Source organism: Cheilinus undulatus, linkage group 5, assembly GCF_018320785.1.
Source record: "Cheilinus undulatus linkage group 5, ASM1832078v1, whole genome shotgun sequence".
Taxonomy (NCBI): Eukaryota; Metazoa; Chordata; class Actinopteri; order Labriformes; family Labridae; genus Cheilinus; species Cheilinus undulatus.
In genome coordinates this window covers 2,335,265-2,355,093 of record NC_054869.1, presented here as the reverse complement: position 1 = coordinate 2,355,093, position 19,829 = coordinate 2,335,265, and the positions used below count along the sequence as shown (strand labels likewise).

The 19,829-nt window shown below is 39.0% G+C and overlaps 1 protein-coding gene across 1 annotated transcript in view; it reads right to left on the bottom strand.

Moving 5' to 3' along the window:
- Nucleotides 1–19,829, bottom strand: part of LOC121510185 (phosphatidylinositol 4-phosphate 5-kinase-like protein 1) — a 42,065-nt gene that overhangs the window by 16,142 nt on the left and 6,094 nt on the right. The gene's annotated exons all lie outside the window — the stretch shown is intronic.

Below are 19,829 nucleotides of genomic sequence, written 5' to 3'. Positions count from 1 at the left end.
TACAGATTTATATGTGAATTAATATACTCAAATACTGTACATGTTGGTGCCTCGCTTGGCGTCTGTATAGCCATAGCAATATGTCGTAGTCAGTGCTGATTTATTCGTCTCATGTAAAGAACGACATAGTAATGCCCCAATGCAATGTGTTTTTTCATTGTTTATGTGGAAGAAAAGACCAGAGGAAGGAGATGGAGTTCTGGTTTCGTCTTCTTCTACGCCATCTTTTCTTCTTGGTCACAGTTTCTTTGTGATGACAGCTCCCCTAATGGGCAGAGGTTGTAAGTGTTCAGACAGTTTGGTCCGTTTGACCAAGAGCAATGTGAATGTGAACCAACCCAAAGGAAAGTCCAACAATGATGCAATTTCTTTTCCAAAATGGGCTGGGTCCCCCAGACTACCAGGTGTGAAGACCTTAATGCATAAACGATTCAGTCAAACTGATGCATAGACAATAGTCTGCTGCTATATTTTTTTTTAATTCCCCAGACGTGAGCTGAACAACTTCTGCAGCATCTGTAGTGACTGAGCTGCCACCCAAAACTTAGTTGGCCAATAGGGACCCCCAAAAAAGCCCGGCCACATGTGACATTTGTGTCAGAACTAGGGCTGTCAATAGATTCAAATTTTTAATCGCAATTAATCTCACAAATTAATCACACTTTTTTGTCTGTTCTAAATGTACCTTACAGTACTATTTCCCAAGATTTAAATTCCCTCATCGACACAAGTGGACAAAAATGCTTTCTTTATGCAAATGTTTGTTCATGGCAACAACCCAAAACAACAACAGATAATGTCCAGAAAATTCTCTAGTTGAAGCTCAAAGATACTGAACGCTCCAAAAATCTGCTGAGAGCATAACATGGGAAACTCAAGCCCAACAAGGACAACAGATGGAGATACTGACTTTAATGGAACATCTTTGAATAATACCACGATGTAGTGTCTAACTTCAGACTTCTAGAAGTTAACTCCTCTGTTCTCAGCAGCTTAACACATAACAGATCTCATCACACATGGACATAAAGAACATGGTCAGTGAAGTTTAAATTACTTAAAGATCATCCCTGGATCCTTCACACTAAAGCAAAGAATTTCAACCTCACATGGGGAGATAAATGCTCACAATCATCCCTTTACACTAAGAGGACTCACAGCAGGATGATACAAAAGAGAGACTAAATACAGTTAGAGAATTACACTACAGATAACTGGGAGAAGTCAAGTCTCCTCTGAGAGCTCAGCAGTAAGGCACAGACACATCTAATGGTGTTTCACTGTTCTGATGTGGTCAGAGGTGAGTAAGGTGGACAAATCTGCCCTACTCAAGATAAAAAGCAAGTAATTGCTTAAAGGGTTCCTACACATTTGAAATTTCAAAATTCTATACTTTTCCCAGACCCTAATTTCCAGACTTCTTGGTAAAAAATTCAAATAATTTGTGACATTTGATTAAATAGATGTGTATTAATCTGAATATTCTGAATATATATATATGCCATTATGTCACCAAATAATTTCCAGAAGATTATAGCTAGGTAATGTAGCTTATGCAAATAAATAAAGACCAAACCCAGATAAATTCAGTGCACTGCTTTTTTATTTTAAGTTGCACATGAACAGTTGAACTACTGTACTGTCTTCATCTCTCAAACAACTGGACTAACACAAGGGATAATAATGTTTAACAAGTAAATTAAGTCAATTATTACAAAAATAAATAAACAAATCATAAATTAAACAAATTATAAATTAATATAAAGAACTAGAAAAGAATGCCTCACTGGCATCAAATACTTCAACCTAAAACATACTTGTAAATACTGTTTAACAAATGACTTTAAAGTAAAACAAACATTAAAAGAATGGCTTTTGAGACCTGCATGCAAAAATGTAATCAAATGTAAACAGCAGGTATAACATACTTAGGCTGACTTGTTTTTACATCAAAACCCACTACAAACAGCTGTGAGAACCACTGAGGGACTGTGAAAAGGAACTGACTGGAACTGTCTGATTGACAGACACATGATACAGATACACACACCCCAAGACAGACACAGACACATGACAGACAGAGACAGGAAGGCTACTTTGGTTCAGTACAGGTCTGACTTGGACTGCATGGCTAGGCTATACCCTCAAAGTACTCTTATTTCAGACATGGATGAAATTTTGATTTCAGAGGGGGGGGGGGGGCACAACTGGTTTGAGTACGGGGGTTATGGTCAATAGACCTCAATTACATAAAATTATACCTAATTTTTGAGTAAAAATAAGCTATAATAAGATATAAAAATAAGATTATCATCACCCTAACATTTGTCACAATGCTCAATCTCATCACTAACATATCTTTATTCTTTCAACCTCATCTGTGAGCCTCCAGCCTCTCCCCCTCTACCTCCTCCAGTCTCTCCTCCTCTACCTCCTCCATCTCCTCCAGCCTCTCTTGCTCTACCTCCTCCTGTATCTTCTTCTGGATTTCTATTTTCTGTCACCTGACAAAAATATATTGATGGATGACATATGAACAGTGGCACAGTTTGGGATGCAACAATCATTGATTTTGATGGTATAGTCTGAATAAAAACTCAGTTTCTCAATTATCATGTCTAATTTATTCACAAACAGTATGGATGTATAAAATCACATTTATAATCCAAGGTTTTATTTTATTTTTCCCACAACCTTTCATTGTTAGTGTTTTTAAACAGTTGCTGCCTTTCAAAACACAAATAATACATGAAAAAAAAATCAAAAATTGTATCTCTTTGGCTTTAAATATACACTTTTTTAAAATCTCTGTGTTGTTGAGGCTCTACAGTAATAATAATAATAATAATAATAATAATAATATTCTATTTGTCAGCTCTTTAATAAAACTCAAAGACACTTTACAAGAATAAAACAATTACATAATATGAACATATATATTGCAATACATAAGTTTATCATAAAGTTAAATAATAGAATATTAAAAAAAAATACAACTAATACTATTACTACTACTACTACTACTACTACTACTAATAATAATAATTATATTATAGGAGGGGAGAGAGTCTGAGTTTCTGATGGATGAGGGGAAGGAGTTTGTGGTGTAATGTGTTCCTCTGAGTAACTTACACTTTGACTTCTAAAGAAGTCTCTTATATCCAGTTTTCTTTTTTTCGACATCTTGCCACCTGGCTGCGCCTAATTACCAAACACACATACACACGCACGCACACACGCACACAGACACACATTCAATGTTAATGTAAATGAAACCTCTGATATTAAAATCCGTCTAGCTGACGTGACCCAGGCAGAACAAATGCCCAACATGTTAACAACTTACAGTGGCAGATGAACGTGGACTCATGGCCAACTAGCTAAACACCGGTGTGCTCATGTGCTATAGTCCAGGCGCTGTTTACAACCAGATGGAGTGACAGCAGGGACGGCCAATCACACGTTAGCAAGAAACGGCAGAGCCAATCGATGAGCTTGTGGGCCAGTGGGCGGTCTAAAGGGAAACAGGCTTCAGCTTGAGCAGCCGTTTTCCGCTTGGTCCTAGTGCTCAACCTGTCTCCATTTAATATAGCGTAACATTGTTTTTGGATGGTAAAAACTGCAGGGGACCAAAACTGCCTTTTTAAAAAGTGCAGGGGACATGTCCCCCCTGTCCCCCCCCAAAAAAAATTACGTCCTAGATTTCAGAGGTTTTCTTTTCTGTCTTTTTCACACTGCGTTAGCTGTTCTTTGTCTTTAGCAGCTCTCCTGAGGGCATTTGATATAGCAAGGAGAAAGATCTTGTCAGTGGCTTCCCCTTCAACTGCAAGTTCATCTGCCAATGCCAGGAATTCATTTATGTGTGTCTGAAGCTTTATTCTCTTCTTCTTGAGTTGGTCAACTTCATCCTGCACGACCCTCCGTTTCTGTGTTCTGCCTTGTTTGCTCCCTCTTCTTCTCCTCATCAAGGTACAAATGGTATCTCTGTCGTGCAAAGCATGCAGACTGAAGTAGTTCTTGGTCGTCTGTACCTTAGTGCACACATCGTGTAAGTGGTCTACAATTACCTATTACCAGTCTGGAGTGGGTACCTGTGGGCCACTGTGAGGCATCCTCACTTGTTTTGCAGCCCGTAAACTGGTTGAAGATTCGGTCACCCTTGTCCTCTCTATCACTTTCAGCACTGGAGATGATCTGCAAGCAGAGTTTCAGGTGTTTCTCACAAGTGTCTGGTTTTTCTTTGATCTTCTGGGGATCCAGCCATGCTAGGTTTCTCACCAGAGTGTACTTAAGGGGGCATTTATCCAGCAGCTTTGTCACAGCTGTGACAAGGAACTCCTTGGTTTCCATCCTAACCATGAGAGCATCTCGCTCAGAAACCTTCTTCTTCAATTTCAACTCTGAAAGTAGTTTGTATGCAACAAATCCTATATTAATAAGGGGGGCATCTTTGTGATTTGCTTGCTCCTTGAAATCTTCTGAGAAGAGCTTCAGTGGTGTCTTCACCCTCTTAAGTGTTTCGTCAGAGACAAATCTCTGGAGAAGGTGCTTCAGTATAGTGAAAAGATCATCTGCCAGGAAAGGTAGCATGGGCTGATCAGTTTGATATTTTATTAGAAAAGGCATGCACTCTTGTGCAAGGGAGAGGAAGGTGTTGGCCTTTACCAAAAACATGGGGTCAGAGCATTCCTTTTTAATACAGTCAAAAGACCTGTTTGGATGTGGCACTTTAGAGGCCTTAACATTAGCCACATGTGTCTGGGCCTGTGGCTATATTGTAATGGCTCTTTCTAGGACTGGGACATTCTCTAGCTATCTATGTTGACAGTACTTGAGAGGGAAAACAGATGAACCTGTTTCTTTTGCATAATCATCAAATCTGGCTGGGAAGTCCTTAAAAAGCCAATAAAGACTATTTAGAGTGTGCTCAATGTCCCAGGTGGTTGTTTTGCTGCAAGCTTTAAATGAATTGTGCATTACATGTAGACCACAGCTCCCTGTGTTGAGGAGTTTGGAGCCAACCTCTTCTTCTAAGTCCCTGGACAGTGTGTCACACAGCTTCCAGTTTACATTTAGTCCATCCATTGCTAGCTGCACTATGCCATGAATGCCAACAGTGTTGCAGTTTGTGCATAGTGGACAGTAGAGGTCATCAGCACATGCATGTCCAAGAAAATGAGAGTCATAAAACCTTGTTTACACAGTCTCCATCCCAAAAGCGTATGTGCACATCTAGTTGTTTTGACAAGAGGGGGCAGTTCAAACTTTCATCAAACAGTAGGACATAGTCGCTGGCAGATTTCACTTTTGATGAGAGAGTGATGAGAAACGTGGAGCAATGCCAAATGTTGTCAGGTAAGCTGTCTTGTCATCCCCGCAGGTGAACTTTGAGGCAATATTACTGTCTGGAAACATAAGGCAGAATAGTTCACTCTTTCCAGCACAGCTGTTAAAGGATCCATGCTTCTCAGTGACATCAATTGTCTAGTACACTTCCGCAGACAGAACCTCTGGTCTGCTCACAAAGGTCCTCATCAAGCTAATGGATGTAGCTGCAGCTGTATCACTGAAAAAGATAAACAATTTGGGCTCATTGCTAAATAATAATTATAATACACATGAGCCTCACATCCAGCAATAATGAACATTTTGACACCAGAATGATTGAATTGCCTTTAAAGATAATAATACGTGTTATAGGATGATAGAAGGCATGTCAGTGCACTGTAGCCAGCTTACATCATAAGATTAATTACTACTTTTGATTCATGTATTGTGCAAATAAAGTAAACATACAATAAACATGGCCAGTAACTTAAACATAATTCATATCAGTATGTAAACATTTGAAAGTAACACTGTAAGTTACCTAGTCTGTTTACTAAGACAAATGGACTGAATTCGTAATGCAAATAAGCCCAGCAGGTATAGCCTAACACACTGATGCTAAAGGGTGGCAATATTTAATTTATACTCAGTCATACAACAGTGTTGCTTGATGAGTGTAGCAGATGTACAAGCTAAAAACGCATCAGTTTCTTTACTTAAGCTCATTTGGCTAATGGAGTATGTCGCCACTCGCCAGCCACAACAGCAACATTAATACAGCCAACATCAGCGAGTCATTTGATGGATATACATATTTGCATGTTCTCACCGTTCACCTTTCGGTGTGTGGGCAAGTTCACTTGATGTTGCCGGACTTGGTCTCACGCTGGGTTGAGACAAAAATGCTGTGACTCTCGGTGCAGAGGATGTGGTGACAAGACGACAGTGCTTTTTCCCTTGCACATGACTCACAACCGCCGCCTCCCCCATGTTGGAGATGTCAAACGATTTCACACAAAGTCTGCATTTAGCTTTCTTTATCCGTTTGGGATCCTTAGCCAACCAGTCTTTATATCTGGAATTTATGAGCATTTACATCTACCCATTATGAGTTCTGTCAACGATCATACAACGCTCACGAACAGCGTGGACATCATCTGTCTGTCAAAGCAGCAGTGAAACCTGACACCTGGGTGGGCCTTAAAATGGGTTGGAGGAGGATAAGAGCAGAGGGCTGGGAATTTAACTTGTCAATCTGCCCAGATGTGTCTGGGACACATAGCCTACTCTGTGCTCTCACACAAACATTTTAGCTGCACTGCCAAGCGCCTTAAAAAAACAGATTGATCAATTTCTTTTTTTAAGATATTCATAATTTTATGTTTTAGAAAATAGAACAGTGGTAACAGTGTTGGAAACATGAATACTTTTTCATACAATAGTTTACATTTTCCATGCTTTTCCAGACCTGGAAATTTATAAAATTAAATTCCATACTTTCCATACTTGCGTAGGAACACTGTGCTTAAAAAATGTCTGCTATTATTATTTTCAAACTAAAAAATACCCAAATGTAAAATAAATGCCAACAGTAAGAAATTACTGTCATCAGTCCAGTAGATTTACTGGAATGATGTCAATAAACACAAATTTGAAGCTGCTTTTCAAAACTAATCAACACAAAGTAGTACAGATTTAATCCCAAACCATTTTTGTTTATAAATAAAGGGGACCCACAGTCTAATAATGCTTTTAGCTTATATTATGATACTCTACAGAGCTTCTTCACTCTCAGGCTCACCTGTCTGCACCTCTGCTCCCCTGTCACACACCAGCCTCTGCTGCTCTGTCCCCTCCTACTCATGATGTAGCTGGACACACACCATGCATCAGACCAACCCCTATAGGGACTGCAGAGTCTTTGACACTTTTGCAACATCTTGATTGACTGTTTTTTTTTTATTTTTTTAATTGGCGTTTATTTACAGCTCCAATCAATCGTTTTAGTAAGTTTCCTTTTCCGGTATGCCAGATATTCCATCTGGCATACCTCTGCTGCTTGCAGAGTTGTCTGAGCGTCTCCGTTGTACAGCATGGCTAAGGGGACGGTGTCACAGATTAACTGGTGTTGAATTAACTGGTGATAGTGAGGCAGATGTTAAGGGAGTGTGGCTTTTGACGGTTTGTGTTTACCTTCCAAATAGCACTAAAATTGCAGTTACGTCACCCGTTTTTCTATCATAACAATTATGTTATGTTACGTACGTTTAAAGACTTCAATACCTGGAAAGAAAATATAGGTGACTGTGCCTGTTAAAAACAATGTAAACAGAGGTGACACGCTGTGAAAACTTTCTTGTTTTAAGTGAAATATTTTTGTACAGGATGGTTGTGGTTATGAATTGGATGCATTAAAAAATGTTTAGATTTTCACGTAGTATAAAACTTAAAGTTTATAAGGGATTAGTTCAAGCACAGAGGGTAAGTCGAGTTAAAGATGTGGTGACTGTATTAACCTGTGATAACCTGTTGAATGTAAACGTTCAGTCTATGTGCCAGCATGTAGAGCTTTTATGAGGTTGGAGAGTGAAAGAAGGCTACAGGAAAACTAAATATATCACTCGTTGTCTGTTTAGTACGGTGGCCCTGAAGGGCAATAGGAATAAATATTTCAAAAGCGCAAAATATATTTCACAAAACACAAATACATTCCACAGATCAAAAATAAATTTCACAGAACAGAAAAACATTTCACAAAACACCAATAAATTTCACAAAACACAAATATATTTCACAACAAAAAATTTCACAGAACACAAATAAATATCACAGAACAAAAATAAATTTCACAGAACAAAAATACATTTCACAAAACAGAAATAAACATCATAAAACACAAATACATTTCACAAAACACAAATACATTTCCCAGAGCACAAATGTATTTCATGGAGCACGAAATACATTTCACAGAGCAAGAAATATATTTCAAGAAACTGGAAAGGGTAGGACCCTGGTACTTGTCTCTAATTGGACAAAACCCAAGTCATGTTTTGTTTCCAGTGGATACCATAATAGCCGATCTAACACAAAACTTAAAGTGTTTACCAGGATGGAAGAGGACATTCAGCTGGCTTTAACAAAGGACATACATATGGTGTGATTCTTGAAATGCTCTCTACGTATCATGAATACACGATTGTCACTCTTGAATGTCATTTCCGGTATGTCAGGTCCCAGCAGCTCTGATAGTATTTCCCTCCTAACGATATTTATTGAAGAATATCCACTACTTCTCCTGGTTCGTGGTCCTTTACGTGAGCTTTAAGGGTTCAAATTAGGATTGGGTGAAATTCCTTTTTTGATACTATCATCCTCTCCCTGAATTTTACCAGGATATACAGTGTTACCGCCAAGTGTTTTACATTACAATCAAACTATACACGGTTCATGAAATCATTCATCAAAACGCTTCGAGTCTTAACAAAAAGAAAACGTGTGTAAGGCAAAGTTTGCAGAAGCGCTGGAGGGATTTGGTAGTTGAATTGTTCTTTACAATATCTAACTTAATAGAAAAAAGCTATGTTCATTCTGTTCCTCTGTTTTTTTTTTTGCACGTATTGCACTCTTTTCATTCCTCTTCCCTTCTCTTGTCCCTGATTTAATATGAGAAATGATAACCATAATCATAAAGAATCTGTGAATGTGATTTTTTTCCTTGTGCTTTTATACAGAAAGCCTAAAGATAGGCCTTTATTTATTTCTGTGTTGTGCGGACATCTTCGTCCAGCCATGGTTTCACTTCACAGCAAGCTTATACAGTCATGGACGAAAGTATTGGCACCCCTGGAATTTTTCCAGAAAATACACCATTTCTCCTAGAAATTGTTGCAATTACAAGTGTTTTTGGCATACACATGTTCATTTCCTTTATGTGCATTGGAACAACAAAAAATCTGATGAAAAAAGACAAAATTGACATAATTTTATACAAAACTCAAAAAATGGGCCGGACAAAATTATTGGCACCCTCAACTTAATATTTGGTTGCACACCCTTGGAAAAAAATAACTGAAACTAATCGCTTCATATAACCATCAACAAGCTTCTTACACCTCTCAACCAAAATTTTAGATCACTCTTCTTTTGCAAACTGCTCCAGATGTCTCAGATTTGAAGGGTGCTTCTTGCAAAAGCAATTTTAAGATCTCTTCATAGGCGTTCAATGGGATTGAGATCCGGACTCATTGCTGGTCACTTAAGAACTCTCCAGCGCTTTGTCTCCAACCATTTCTTGGTGCTTTTTCAGGTTTGTTTGGGGTCATTGTCCTGCTGAAACACCCATGACCTCTGACGCAAACCTGGCTTTCTGACACTAGGCCCTACATTTAGGCCCAAAATCTTTTGATAGTCTCCAGATTTCATGATTCCTTGCAGTCAAGGCACCCAGTGCCAGAGGCAGCAAAGTAACCCCAAAACATCTTTGAACCTCCACCATGTTTGACTGTAGATACTGTTCTTTTCTTTGTAGGCCTCATTCTGTTTTCTGTAAACAGTGGAATGATGTGCTTTTCCAAAAAGCTCTACCTTAGTCTCATCTGTCCACAAAATGTTCTCCCAGAAGGATTAAGGCTTACTTAGGTACATTTTTGCAAACTCCAGTCTAGCTTTTTTATGTCTCTTTGTCAGCAGTGGGGTTCTCCTCGTTCTCCTGCCATAGCGCTTCATCTCATTCAGATTACGACGTATGGTCAGAGCTGACACTTTTGCACCCTGAGTCTGCAGGACAGTCTGAATTTGTGTGGAAGCTGAGGATGTTTATCCACCATTCCAACTATCCTGCGTTGCATTCTTTTTTCAATTTTTGTCTTCTGTCCACGTCCAGGGTGATAGGCCACAGTTCCATGGTTGTAAACTTCTTGATTATATTACGCAGAGTGGACAAAGGAATTTCAGGATCTCAGGAGATGGTCTTGAAACCTTGAGATTGTTCATATTTTTCCACAATTTTGCTTCCTAAGTCCTCAGACAATTCTCGGCTCTTCTTTCTCTTCTCCATGCTTGGTGTGACACACACAGGCACACAACAACTTTGATACATTTTAATTAGCTTCAGGTGTGATTTCTAGATAACAGAAACTGCTCCAAGTAATTGTGCAATCACTAATTTATATGTATAATCTGTACACATTTGTGTATATATATGTACTGTTTCTAAATACTATTTATAATTTTTAAGTTGATGTCCTTATTTTCCATATTTTTGTATTTATTAGTGCTCTTGCAACACTACTCTTATTTATACTCTATTTCTATTGTGTTTCTGTCGCCAAGGGCCTGCTTTGTCTAAGATACTTTTTGCTGCTGTAAATTGGAATTTCCCCTTGTGGGACTAATAAAGGAATATCTTAGATTGCCAGCACCTGTTACTGCCACAGGTGACTTTAAATGAACATCACATGCTTGAAATAAAATGATTTACCCACAATTTTAAAAGGGTGCCAATAATTTTGTCAAGCCCATTTTTTGAGTTTTGTGTAAAATTATGTCAATTTTGTCTTTTTCCATCAGATTTTTTTTGTGTTCTTTCAATGCACATAAAGGCAATAAACACATGTATACCAAAAACATTTTTAATTGCAACAATTTCTGGGAGAAATGGTGTATTTTCTGGATGCCAATACTTTCGTCTATGACTGTAAAACATGAGAGACGTCAGCACCTAAAAATGACCACCAAGCACTACCAACATTATCTATTTCACTAAAGGAGTGATGAAGATAATTTTAAACATTTTTTAAAACCCTCGAAGGTTTTAATTGTTTCTGACATTGCTGCAGGTCGCAGGATTATTATAATAAATTTAATCATTCCTCATCATCAATCTACATGCAGATAGAAGAATAAACTTGTTTCTGAACTCACTCATGGATCCAACTACATCCACTGGTGCATATTTAACAGAATTAACAGTTTGGCAGAGGACCGCTGCCAGCCTGGTGCCAGCCATTCCGTGCCACTTTTTAAATATTTATTCCTATTGGCCTTCAGGGCCACCATAGTTTAGATAATGACAGCACATGTTAAACTATCCGACTTGTCAACACGAAAAAACCCACCTGAATACTCTTCTGTCTGGGATGGTTAAGTGTTGTTTAACGTTGACATATTATGGGGCCATATGACTAATACAGAGATCAACAAGTTCCCTCTTAACCACAAAATTCCATAAATCTGGTGAGCTGAACCTTCAGTGTACACAATCACAATCTTCACATGTTCAATTCTAAATTATAACGCAATAATCTTGTACGCAAATATTTCTGTTTTTTACTGTCTTGGATATGTGATATGTGCAGTTGTTTAATACCAACAATTTTGTTTCATATCAGATCGAGTCCCTGTTTCACTCACACTGTGTGATCAATGTATCCACCTACAAATCAATCCATGCAATGATTAATATCACATTTTTGTGGTTAAGAGGGAACTTATTGATCTCTGTATTAGTCATATGACCCCAAAAAATTTCAACGTAAAACAACACTTAACCATCCCAAACAGAAGAGTATTCAGATGGGTTTTTCATGTTGACGAGTCAAGGTCAACACGTGCTGTCATTATCTAAACTAGTAGTTCTCAACCTTTTTGAGTCGCGACTCCCAATTTAACATGCACTGGTGTCCGCAACCCCCCATCCTCCCGCACTCCTCCCAATCAAGCAGGACTGCCCCTGGCCAAAGGCCCTAAGCAGACTCTGATATGAGGCCCCCCACTATCGCCCAAACATACTCACTGAACAATACTCAAAAGTATCTTAAAATAACTCAAGAATATTTTACTACAATAATGTGAAATAGAAAGTCTTTGCAATTTAGCCCGAGTGAGTAGCATATAAAAGACACAGTGCTTGGTTAGATAAATGATCATTGATTTTAATGATCATATTCCTTGTTGCAATAAAAGGATTTCCATCTGTCTAAAAAAGTGGTCACTGTGGGTTAATTATTTTCATCATAAAATTAATCCCACTTTATTAGCTCTCTATTGGGGTCTTCTCCTCAAAATAAAAAATAATATAAACCAGATGATCTTGCCCCCCTTACAGCCCCTCACACACACCCCTGCACATCTCCCCTTCCCTTTTCCCTTTTGTTTCTTTCCTTTCCTCTCTATGTTTCTGCTTCAGTGTTATCATCTTTTGTTAAATCAACTTTAAATATAAATTGTCTTTATTTATTTTCCCCTGTGATCTGATTTTTAAAACAGCTGATCAGCGCGAAGAAGTTTGACAACATCAATTAATTCCTGATCAGAACCAGCGCACTTCACAATGTTTTATCATAAATTCACAAACTAAATAATGATAGAAGTTGACATTTGACAAGAGAGGTCACAGAATAACAGGTGAAGTTACAGGACAGACATGATGAAAGTTTCTGTGCAGCAAGTATAAGAAGAGAGAGAGAGGGGGAGGGAGAGCGAGCGGACGCACGCACTTCATTGAAAATGAAAAATCCGCAAAATATCATTAAACAAAGATATTGGAGTGATTTTCGTAATTTTTAGATCTCTATTAACGCAGAAATTTACATTTATAGCTTGAGTTCTTCCCCGCATTCGCCGCCATCTTGATAACCCTCAGTACCAAGGAAGGTCCAGGATCAGCTCAGAAATTGAAGGAGATAATGCCCTCAATCTCACCCCTTAAGCTCAACACTCGGGAGTATCGGGACAGCCCTCGCACTTCGCGGGATTGCACATTTTGAGACTGAGGGTTAAGATTGAGGGTTAAGGGGAGAAATGGGATTGGGCCATAAGCTATCACTTTCTTATTGAGACACAGGTCTTACCCAAAGGCACAAAAACATCTTATTTTTGGCAAATCGCTTTTTGGATTTGTTGAAAATCATATAGCGGCATCACAGTAACTCTTTAACATGATCAACAGACTGACAATAGCTGCTCCATCACGTCACATTGCTGGTATTTGAGCAAGTTAACTTTTAACAAAAAATTTTTCTTTTTAATTAGCCTAAAGAAAACAACAACCAGCACATACTAGTTAAAGCCTTAACGAAACACAGTGGGGAGAAAAACAGCCCATGTTTCATTTTGAACATTTATGTTGCTGAGAGCTTGTAAACATGAAAAACACAATGCGGGTATTCCATGTTGTTTTTGGTCATGCATGAAAAGCCATATTTCAAAAAGTGGGGCTAATATTTATGGAGCCTCGAAGTTCTGATGTCAGCCAGTGTTGGCCTTACGTTTCTCAGGTGGTGGAGCTGCTGTTAGGCTTTCTGGTGACCGACCTTGAGACCCTGCTGCTGCTGCTGACCCAAGTCTGAGCTGGAACACTTTTTCTGTGAAGCCACCACTCCATTTTTCATCATCAGTTGCTAGCAAACTTACTGCAGCTGCAGCTAAGGCAACAATGCGCGAGTTGTTTTCTTTTGCTTTGTTTCTTTTTTCTGCTGTGTGTCACTGAACAGAATCTCACACACACAGTTCAGATCATACAAACTCAGTTGATACAATGAATTTTTTGACAGATAATGAAGCAGAAAACAAATAAAACCACTCCCTTTATTAAATTATGTAATTTAATATTAATTATGTGCATTTGTATTTTGTAAATTATTTGGCGACCCCCATTGGGGTTGGGACCCCAAGGTTGAGAAAGGCTGATTTAACAGACGAGCATAGGCGACTTAATACCACTGTGGGCCCCTGGACCCCAATCAGGCCCCCCTCCAATCAAAAATACTAATTGAATGACTAAGAAAAATATTACCCACAGTTGATGTGGAGATGACGTCACGCAGCGCTGCGCTTGGTCGCTGTGCTATATTTAAAGGAATGCCTTCCGTTAATTCTGTTGTTTAATGTTGTAACTTAACAACTTTAATCTACACTAAATAAAAATCAAATGGTTTATTTGTAGTTTAAGGGGCTTGGAAAGAAACTAGAGGATAATGGAGGAACTTTATGTAATTTCAGTGACAGACAATGATAACTATAGAGAAATGTGTGTGACAAATATATATTGGCAGTTCAGGACTGGATTATGACTTGATGATCCACTGGTCACATATAGGAAATTGTTTGGATTGAAAGCTTATACTTGACCTTAGTTATAATGCTGTAAATCTGTGGAAGCTCGTGTGCAGTTTTGAAGTGGAGGCTGTAACTCTCTTTAGGTGTAAATCAGACAAAATACAACACTATAAAAATAATCTACTCCCATTGGAAGAGATTGAGACATTTCAGATTTGGTTTAATTTTGAAAATATCTCTAAAATGAATATAAATCTCCATTTCTAAGTTCTTAGTAAAAAAAAAAAATCTAATTATATAACGCCGTAACTGTGTCGAGTGAGGCACGTCTGCACCAAAGGTGCCTAATGGCCCCGTGACCCTTCTACGTTTTATTCCATGTATGAATTGAGAAAAAAATTCCCCCGCTTGATTATGTAATCTGTTCTGGCAGTCTGTAGTCCTACAGAACTTTGTTGATGTTTTAAAGCTTCCAGCTGAAAAAAATGGCTAGAACTGTGCTTGAGCCTGGCCCAACATCAGACTCGCAAAACATAAATTCATGTTCTCTATTGTATTGTGATGTCTTTTTCTTGTTAATAAAAAGACTTGCTTATCAAGTGAAGCTCTTAAGTGTTTTTAATTGGCATGTCAACACCTTTAAATGCACTAGCATGATAACATTACATGACAACATCAATTCAGGCCCAATACAGCGACAGTGAATGCCGTGTCTTCCTCGTTAGTTAACATAACAATAAATAATAATTAAAACAAATAACACAAGGTTAACAAGAAGCTAATATAAAACTAAAGTGCATCCCCACTAAAATGCATCTGCAGACAGCAACAATGGGACTAAATTGAACTTTTCTAAAAGTTATTTTAACAACCACAAACATGAGAAGCAAAGTAAAAGCCTATCATTAAAATGGCTGTTGTTTTACTTTTAGAAGTGCTTTCTACTGTTTTTTTTTTTTTTTTGCAGCAAAATCCTCAACTGTTTCCTTAAAATCCATGGCTTGCAGAATGCCATGCTCAATGGACATAAGGGTGAGATGACTGAGTCTGTCTTGCTGCATCGATGGTCGCGGCTTGCTTTTCACAAATGAAAGTTTTGAGAAAGATCTCTCACCACTTGAGTTGGTGACTGGCAGGGTAAGAAAGAGGCGTAGAGCTATATCCATATTTGGGAACACTGCCTGCAATTTTCTCCTCCTCAGGAGTTTAAGAAGATCCGCTGCAGAAGCGCTTTCCTCATTGCGCACAAACTCCTGAAAATGTCTCACCTCTTTCAAAAAGTCTTCCTCCAAGTCCATGTTATATTTTTGCCGTAGGTTCCGTGCCGATGAGCGCAGCTCTGCTGGGGAAACAGACTGGATTCGGTTTAAAAGGTCAAAGTTTTTCAAAATGTCGCTGTATGACTGGTATCTCCTGTCTAGCTCTGCCACAAGCCTGTCGATCACAACAGTAAAAAACTGATGTGGCAAACTTGCTTCTACCGGACAGCTGGCACTCTGGTTCGGAGGATTCATCTGCATGTCTTTTGCATTTTCTAACATGCTGTGTGACTGCTTTATAGACATCTGATATGGTTGGACACATATTCTTTGCTGCCATCTCAAAACTATCAAATTGATCACGTAGTCTCTCAGTGAATGCACAAGATCCACAGCATTGCATAGGTCAAGCTTGACTGCCTGTAGTGCTGCACTCACTCCATTAAAGCGCAAAAGAATGTCGTTCCACATATTGCAGAGAAAGGCTATTTCAAGCATATCCATTTTTTTTGTAAAGAACTCTGGCCTCTTCTTAGGTAGGCAGTGGTTGGTGCTCATCAGCAGCAATATTTTGTAGGGCTTGCTGGACATTTTAATAGTTCAAACACAGGGCTTTGGTGGCATCCAAATGCGCAGACCATCTCGTGCTTGAAATTGTTTGTTTCAATGTAGTTCTTTTCATTAGCATGCAACTCTGTAGTGATGACTTGCCAGCGTGATGTGGACTTGGATGAAAAGTTAAACAGTGTTTGGACAAAGGTGAAAAACTGCTCTGTTTCTTCACAGCAATTTACACTATTTATCCCCACCAGGTTCAGCATATGTGCAGCACAGGGTACCCACTCCGCCAATGGGTTAATCTCTTTGATCTGGGACTGGAAGCCTTTGTATGTGCCAGACATGTTGCTTGCGTTGTCATAACACTGTCCACAGCAGTTGGTAATATCAATGCCCATTTCTTTCAACACATTTAAAACTGAATTACAGAGAGCCTCCCCCGTGTGACTTTCGATGGGCGAAAATTTAATGAAGCGCTCCTCGATGTCACCCTCTGGAGACACATAGTGCAGTATGAAGGTCAGCTGGTCTATGTCTGTTAAATCTGGCATGGAGTCCACGCTGATTGAGAAGTATGTTGGGACTTTAACACGGCTGATTATTTCAGGTAAGACTTTCCCCCCCATTAACTGAACAAATTCTTCACACACATTATGTGAAAGATATGAGGGGGTTCCTCTGCTGGCATTTCCATACTTCTCAATATGGGCTTTCAGGCAAGGATCAAACTGGCTTATAAGCTCCAAACAACCCAAATAGTTGCCATTGTCATTATCTCCAAATCTGCTACTATGGCCCCTTAAAGGAAGTCCACGCTCTGTCAAAAACTTAATGACAGCCACCACCCTCTGAAGAACTTGGGTCCAATATGCACACTCGTCACTGAACTGTCTTTTAAATTCTGAGTCAATGGTGCCACTGTCTGCTGTCTGGCTGACATAAGTCATCAGTGCTTTTTTGTGGTTGTCGGAGCCTTCGTGCTCTGATATGCTCTTCTCTGGCATGCTTCAAGTAACAAAAGCCCATTGACAGCAAAAGAGGGAGGTTGACTGGCTGCTTAGTATGACTAAGGTGCTTCAATAATAAACCAAAATTGGGGGCTCGTGGAAAACGGGGAAAAAAACCTGTCCAAAAAGGAGGAGAAAACCAGGCACTCCAAACAAAAAAATGTGCAAATGAGGAAGGAAATACTAAAAAGCCTTTATTGAAGGCTTTTTAGTATTTCCTTCCTCATTTGCACATTAACAAAAGCCCATACCGCCAAACAGTGACTTTTAGTTATTGCCAAAAATTTTGCAAGCAAAACAAAAGATGCTACCTTGAGAGGGCGAGTAGCAAAGCCACTCTCTGGAAACATACTCCCATTTCCTAGTTTTCTTTTAAAATGAAATTTTGAGAGGTATATTTTTTGGCCTTCGTACTGCCTTTCAGATGCGGAGAAGTCCGATTTTTTGTTCTGACAGGATTCAGGTCCCTTTTTGGCCCAGTAAGCGCGCATCTGCTGGTCTGTTCTGTTCCCCCAGCAACCTGGATCAATGCTGTAGGGATCTGTAGTATCTCCTACCGGCCCGCTTTGCCTGATTACCAGGTCACAGTCAGTACACAGTCCGGCTCCATCCTCTTCCACAGTAGCACAAGGGTCTCTCCTCGCACAAGGGTCTCTCCTCCTCCTGTGGCCTGTTACTCCACTTCTTTGCTGTCTTCCTCGGCCAAAAGTCCTTGCTCCCCTGCAGGACTCGACGCGGATTCCCCGACATCCTTACTTGGTTCCTCTGAATAAAGCTGTTTGATGTTGCTTTTTGTTGTCTTGCTGTTAAAAAAGTCTGTCACTTTCGGCAAACTTTCAATATAGAATTGTTCTTTTTATTTTTTTACTTTTCTGAGCACCGCTGGGATGTGAACGCTTCATGTTGTTCATGCTTATTCTGCTTCTGCTAATTGAAAAGGCTAACTACCCAGAAACCCTCACATGCAGCTACGGCGACAGGATTTGACAAAAATTTAATTAAAAAAGCAAAACAAACACACGGAGAAAGCCGTCCTCATACAGACAGTCCACTGTTTTTGACCAATCATATTGTAAAGATGTGCCCTTATTTCCCATCATGCTTAGTTGTGCAGCAGAGTAAATGCACTTTTTGTTAATTCTCAAATATGTAGGATTATTTTTCATGATGTGTGGTTTATAATAACACCGTTTTATTGTTATGCATTATTTGTTACCAACTTGTAAATTTATAATTATTTCATGCATTACACCATGGGTGAGACGGCTAATGCATTATCATTTAATGCCGCACTGTGCAAACTTCTAGGGGGCCCCCCTCTGGAGGTCTAAATCGTGAGACCCTGGGCTGTAGAACGGGTAAGCCCATGCATTAAGGGGCCTATGCAGACAAGTGATATATTTAATTTTTCCGCAGCCTTCTTTCGCTCCCCAAACTCATAAAAGCCCCAAACACTGCCACGTAGACTGAACGTTTATACATTTTCATTAATCAAACATAACCAAGTATGGAATTTATCATGAGTCAAAAGGTTATCACTTACCTGCTGCATTTGAACTAACCCCTTATAAACTTTAAGTTTTATGCTACGTAAAAACCTAAACATATCTTAATGCATCTGATTCATAACCACAACCATCCTGTACAAAAATATTCCACTTAAAACAATAAGTTTTCACAGCGTGTCACCTCTGTTTGCATTGTTTTTAACAGGCACCTACACTGTCACTGTCACTATTTTTTTTCCAGGTATTTAAGTCTTTAAACATACTTTTTGATGCCTCAATCACTTATCACGTGAGCACCAATAAATTGTTGTAACAGAAAAAACGGGCAACGTAACTGCAATTTTAGTGCTATTTGGAAGGTAAACACAAACCGTCAGAAGCCACACCCCCTTAACATCTGGCTCACTATCACCAGTTAATTCAACACCGGTTAATCTGTGACAGCGGCTCTCTACATGGTGGTGTGCTCGGCCAGAGAGTGGTACAGGCTATTTAAGAGTCTACAACCTCCTGGTAACTCAGTTCATGTCGACAGTAGGAAAAAATAACTTCAGTTTTATCTGGCATGATCTAAAGGCTGAATCTGCCATTCAGAAGTCTCTGTCATTTATCCATTTCTGCTCACTTGCACTGATCTGGCAAACTACGGGATGGGTTGAGGGTCACACAGAACGTGCATGCAGTAATCGTGCGACAACAAAATTAGCGGTATTAAAAGTAATTTGAGTTAACGCTAATGATATTAACGCGTTAACTCTGACGGCCCTAGTCAGAACTGACAAAAACTCAAGAATCGCAATCATTGGATCAGGCAGTGTAAATAGAAAACTGAGGAGAGAGAGCAATAGTCTGATCACTAAGAGGAAAAACAGGAACCTTCAACAGAAAGATGTTCAAAATGTAAAGACTAATAATTTATTTTCAATTTCAAGTTTGTACTCTAGATGTGAACTTTTTTTGCTCACATCACATTTTTTGTTCTTAAATGCTTATTTTTGTTTGATAATGAAGATTTTTTTTATCTTTTGGACACAATACATGCCATACTTTTTGGTGTCATTATTTTGAAAATACCTGGACATTTCTCATTAAAAAAAGGTGTAAAATAC